The sequence below is a fragment of the Triticum aestivum genome, chromosome 4B, assembly GCF_018294505.1.
Source record: "Triticum aestivum cultivar Chinese Spring chromosome 4B, IWGSC CS RefSeq v2.1, whole genome shotgun sequence".
Classification (NCBI taxonomy): domain Eukaryota; kingdom Viridiplantae; phylum Streptophyta; class Magnoliopsida; order Poales; family Poaceae; genus Triticum; species Triticum aestivum.
The window spans coordinates 168,148,162-168,154,525 of NC_057804.1; the positions used below are offsets into that span (position 1 = coordinate 168,148,162).

General features: G+C 37.3%; 1 long non-coding RNA gene across 8 annotated transcripts; it reads right to left on the reverse strand.

The window, feature by feature from the left end:
• Positions 1-1,039: 1,039 nt before the first annotated feature.
• On the reverse strand, positions 1,040-5,554 carry LOC123091610 (uncharacterized). Of its 8 annotated transcripts, none has more exons than XR_006443359.1 (4): positions 5,094-5,554; positions 4,016-5,021; positions 3,756-3,893; positions 1,040-3,574 (listed from the first exon to the last, which is right to left on the reverse strand). It is a non-coding gene; the product is annotated as an uncharacterized lncRNA (long non-coding RNA). The 8 variants fall into 8 exon arrangements; XR_006443358.1 differs by having other exon boundaries at positions 4,016-4,100; positions 4,861-5,554; XR_006443360.1 differs by having other exon boundaries at positions 1,040-1,391; positions 3,450-3,574; positions 4,016-5,554.
• Positions 5,555-6,364: the final 810 nt, after the last annotated feature.

A 6,364-nucleotide genomic window follows, 5' to 3' on the forward strand; every position in this document is an offset into this window, starting at 1 on the left:
TTCCCTTGCATAATACCTACTATATTCTAACTTTTCCATGACTTATTGCTACTTGTGAGCTGCGTTGGGATTTCCCCGAAGAGGAGAGGATGATGTAGTACAGTAGAGATAAGTATTTCTCTCAATTATGAAACCAAGGCTATCAATCCAGTAGGAGAACCAAGCAACACTATGTAAACAGCACCTGCACACAAAGAACAAATAGTTGCAACCGAACGCGTAGAGGGGTTGCCAATCCCTCAACGGTATCGAGAAAGATTAAATTGTATACGTTTTGATAAACAGATCTAACAAAAATACAAAATAAAATAAATAAAATAAAATTGCAGAAAGGTATTTTTGGTTTTAATATATGACAGAAAATAGACCCGGGGGCCATAGTTTTCACTAGAGGCTTCTCTCGAGAAAATAGCATACGGTGGGTAAACAAATTACCCTTGGGCAACTGACAGAAAAGCAAACAATTATGATGACTAGTCGTCAACCCGTGCATTCGCACGGGCTAGTTTTGTAACACACTAAATATATAAGTATTTCAACTATATCCTATGTTGAACATATGCTATCAAAAATTATACTGAATATTGCAAATATTGTTCTTGGTCACTGGTAGGACGAAATAGGTTATGGTTTGCCGTTGTAAAAAACATTGTTGTTTTAGTTTTGGGTATGGATGTAGTGCTGAAGGTGCAGCTTGGGCCACTATTTTTCATGTAAACATTAGTAATACTTTAGAAACTAAATGTAGTTTGAAGTTCTATTTTGACCTGGCAAATGAAAACAACTTTTGTTAATTATTGAGATAACTAAAGTTTGAATACACACTTTAGGATGTCGTTGGGTTGCAACTAACCGGTATAAGATTTGATATAGTTTTTTCTCATGATCTGTGCGCGAACAGATGCAAATAACACAATATTTAGTGCATATGATTTTTTTTCCACCACTTAGATGTCTTCAATAATATTTTATATCAAAAATAGCTTTATTATTGTAATTTAATTCCACATAAATGAAATAAGTATACGGATGTTGAAGAAGCTTTTAAGTTCCAGTACTCAATATCAAGTAAAACTGGACATCCTTGGTCACATCAATAGTACATCTCAGAATCTATCACTCGTGAATTATAAGCATTACAAATTATAATAATAAGACCTTCTCAAAAAAAGTATATGATAATAAGAAAATATGACACATAGTTGAGGCGCAAAATTCTAGGTTGTTCTACACCTTTTATATCATGTAACTTAGGTGAGATAGACAAAAGATCGCCACTTCCAATCATGCGTAAGATGCGACCCTTGACAATTTCTTCCGACCAAGTAACTTGATCTGTTGTTGCTTTGGTTCCCGACACCAAGTAGATTTTTTTCCTTGCGACGAATGAACTGGTTTGTAAACAAAAATAGAACTTTGTTACTGAATATTGGCGGAATGTGGAAGAATATAGATTCAGGTACTTTTATTTAAATCACCCTATTAATGTGGTAGCACATGTAGTCCGTATCACAAGTATACCAGCATCATGGTTACAAAAGCTTTTGTCTAAAACGATAAAGTAGTAGAAGCTAGAGACATGAATTGTTAGTTCCACATAAGAAATAGAAATATATAATATTGGATGAAAGGCAGGAAGCATGCTCCTCTTTCTCAAACAAACTTCTCGTCTGTGTACAAAACAGTAGCATTGGGTGGGAACTGCTACTGCATGGTTAGAAGGCATTGTACTCCCTCCGTTCCTAAATGTAAGTCTTTGTAGAGATTCTACTACGAACTATATACGGATGTATATAGATGCATTTTAAGTGTGGATTCATTCATTTTGCTCCGTATGTAGTCCATCCAGTGGAATCTCTACAAAGACTTACATTTAGGAACGGAGGGAGTACTAAGCATGTTTTCTACTCCCAGCGTAAAGAAATATAAGAGCGTTTAGATCACTACTTATATTTATTTACAGAGGGAGTACTAAGCTAGATATTTACGCATACCACATGCTAAGCTTGTTGTTAGTTGATCCATTGGTTTGCTGTACAAATAGTAGTGAAAGAAAAGGCATACAGGATGATGGTTTCTAATAGAAATTGTATGGCTAAATATTGTACCATAAGCACGATGAACTTCACAAAAAGAAACCTTACATTACTCCGAACATATATATAGTAACAGAAAGCAGAAAACGCCACAAGCTCCATGTGGTTTCTACATTCAGTAATAATCATTGACTAAGATAGCAAAGCAACCGTCAGTGAAAATGAGATTAAGATGTATGGAGATAGATGATGGCCCTACATGTCGCCTTATACCTGATGTGAACTGTAGTTGCAATAATTTTCTAGCCAGCTTGTAGATGTTGAAGAAAAATCTTTACAGTAAGGAAACATCAAACCATACTTCCATGGCATGACAAATGATAGAACTCATTTCTTTATAATGCAACATCCATGTTATGTTAATTACCACATGTGTCGCCCTGGTACTTAAGCTATTCCTCTGAATTTGGTGAAAATTATCTCACCCTCAAGATCTCTTGTAAAAAAATCAACATTTTTCGTGATTTAAAGTTCATTTTCCATAAGTGTGAAAATACAATGTTTTTCCTGCAAACAAATGAAATCAGTAGTCTGTGATTTATTTTTATTAATAACAATTGTTTGCTCGTTTGGAGCAAAGGCATTACTGAACTGATTTTTTTCTACTTCGCTATAGACTAAAAAATGTAAAGAGGATGCATACAGTAGGCAATAATCTTTGTGCAAAAAAAAAATACATGGTATTTAAGCTAACTTTCATTGAACCTGATGAATCATATATCTGTCTAAGATAGTTTCTTTTACATGTACAAATGAAATCCACAGTTGGAAAGTAGGTAGTTTTTATTTTCAAATGACAACATATTAGGTCTTGCCTGCATCTCCCTATAGTACTATTTTTAGGCTCATTGCAAAGTACTAATTAACATAAATAGTAAAATGTGGGAAGTACATTAGAATGACAGGTGCTTTCTATATTACTACTAAGATATTTTTTGCATACTTGTATCCAATTTAATTGCACCATGGAACACATTAAGCAAATTATCTCTAGAGAAGGGAGGTAATCCTGCAGGACCATAACTTGTATTTTATAATGTGCAGGCACAATCAAATTTCAATGAAGTAGCACTCGCCACTCAGACCTTTCTAGTATTTTATATTTAGGGAAAGCTAATTCAAATATGGAACATCTAACACTCGGCACTGCTTAAACAGAAATACTATATCATTATAAATGAACCTAAAAATACTTATTCCATTCAATATTTACAAAAAAAAAAACTTTATGCAGTTCATGATTAACCTCATAAGAATCTATGCAAATCATTGTAAAATCCAGTCTCTCAAAATATGGCAGTTGCTTATGTATACGAACCTAAGAGGGTGTTTTAATGGCTTTAACATTTGCACCTTTAAGAACTGCCCCGTATATATCGGAATGGTGGTATAGGAATGAGCCAGTTAGGTTCTCCTGGTCCTTCAAATCTATATCAAATATCAGAACTGCTTGAGCCATCTGGACACCATGGCTTTCCCTGTTCAGAAATATGAACTAATGATTATCTACCTAAAACAAAATACGATGGCTGAGTCAATAAGGTTCTCATCATAGCTTAACATCTATATTTAAAATCTGAACCTTTTGGACTATCAAGGAAAGTGTGGGTATCCATGTTCTTAAGTACCAACTAATCATATGAATCAATGTTCACATACCTCTAAAAGAAAATGAATAAATCGTATATTGGCTTATAATCCCCAGGTGTTCTAATTGCAAGAACACATGATAACTACAGCAAAGTCCACCTCCCCATTCGTCTCTGCAGCTCAACTGCTAGAAAAAGGCACACAAAACTGCAAGCATAAATAGATTTTCTCAGCTCTATCCAATGTCAATAAAATGCTTCTGGAAGTTTGCATGCAACTAAACAACACAAAACAGGTCTTCATCCAATGGAGGGAACCAAATAAATTACCTCCAGATAATTTGTCGAGGCAGATGTCGTGACCGTAAAGAAGTGGACTCCCAGGGTGAGGTCGTTGGCCTGATGTTGTTCAGTCCTCATATGCCACATAAAACAAATATTTAGCAACAACAGTAAGGAAAGGGAAGCATCGTTCTGCTAGAGCCTACTGCTTAGAAGAATCTGAACAAACATCAGTATTGCAAAGTTAATATAAACATACAACATGCATGTGTGTACACATACAGACTATCTGCAAGCAATTTTTTTGCATCATCTTGGAAATTTACTCATACACATAGTTAGCAAAAAAATCAAGTAATAGGATCGGCAACACAAAGTAATTTAGATTTACTTTGAAACTTCACGAAGCACTACTTAGAAGCATTTGAACAAATGTCAATTTGCAAAATTGATATAAACATACAACATGCATGTCTGTACACATATATACAGACTATCTGCAAGCAATTTTTTGCATCATCTTGCAGATTGACCAGCTCAAGCCATATAACTGAAGCAACATACAGGACATTGGCATCTCGATCTGATTTTGATCCCCGGAATTCCAGAAACTTGATGTGATGATGGATTACTTTTAGTCGCCCTTCACGACCACCTATGAGTACACACTGCAATGCATCTCAAACACATCCAGGCATGTATGTAAACTGTTTTCTACAGCAGGGCCAGACTATTAAAATCATCTAGAACATTATACCGACTAAAGAGTAATACACACTGCAATGCATCTCAAACACATCCAGGCATGTATGTAAGCTTCTTTCTACAGCAGGGTCAGACTATATTAAAATCATCAAGAACTTTGTACCAAGTAAAGAGTAATCATCAAATACCAAGTAAAGAGTATTGCCGAGAATTAGACCGCTTTCTACCCAACTTGCAGCCTTTATCTCCCCTGCTTGGGTATCTAGGCAGTCCAAAATAGTACAACTTCGAATTTAGTGAGCTGCATTGCATCCTTCAACCAAGGAACGGCCATTGCTATCCCATCTACCTGTTGGAAACGGGCCACAAATCAACCTTCTTTCTGAAAATCAGAACAGAGAGGAGATATAACGGGAGATACACATGAAGGGTGGGTTATCTGCTTGGAGGTTCATGACGACGGCCAAAGGAACTCGAAGTCGTTAAGATTTGGCGGCGGAGGATGCCGGCCGGTGCGAGCTGAAGTGGAGGTGCCGGCTGTAGGAGTCCAAGTCGAGGCACCGACCGGTGGGAGAGGAGAGCCCCTTCGCATGTCAGAGGAACGACGCCGCTATGGCTAGCTGGTCAGAGGAGGAGTGGCATTCCTTGCCTCTGCATGCTGGTGCCCTACGCGTGGAACTCCGGATCGGAGAGGATCTATGGGAGAGCTGAAATATTGGGGTGAGGAGAGACGGCGAGTTCGGGGCAGTGGCAAGATCCGACCTTCCAAGGAGGCGAAGAGCAACGGGGAGCCGGCGGCCAGGACTCCGTTGTGGGCTGGTGGCGGCGGCGTACGATGGCTGCTGCGAGGGGATTTTTTTAGAGTCGCTGCAAGTAGATGGGGGAGATAGGACAAATTGATAGATAAAACAAATCAGTTTTTTCACTTGCCCGTGGCATAGTGGGCAATTTGTGTCAAACTCTGAGGGTAAATTTACATGTCCATTGCTTTGTATTTTGTACGCGGATTAAACACCTTAATAACTTGGTCCCACCAGATGTACGGTTCTTAATTACTGATTAACATGGTAATTTTTAGGGAGTCTCAAATTAGTATAGGTATAGATAGATAGATATCCAAGGCAATGATCATGTATATAGGCATCATGTCCAAGATTAGTAGACCGACTCCTGCTTGATCTACTACTATTACTCCACACATTGACCGCTATCCAGCATGCATCTAGTGTATTAAGTTCATGGAAAAACGGAGTAATGCTTAAAGCAAGATGACATGATGTAGACAAGATAAACTCACGTATGAATAAACCCCATCTTGTTACTCTTAATAGCAATGATACATGTGTGTCATGTCTCTTTATGTTACTGAGATTGAGCACCGCAAGATCGAACCCATCACAAAGCACCTCTTCACATTCAAGATAAATCAATCTAGTTGGCCAAACCAAACCAATAAATAGGACAAGAAATACGAGGCTATAACAATGATGAATAAAAGAGTTCAGAGAAACTCAAATAATATTCATGGATAGATCTAATCATGAACTCACAATTCATCGGATCTCAACAAATACAACACAAAAAGTCATTACATCAAATAGATCTCCAAGAACATTGAAGAGAACATTGTATTGAAGATCAAAAAGAGAGAAGAAGCCATATAACTACTAATTACAGACCCGTAGGTCTGTG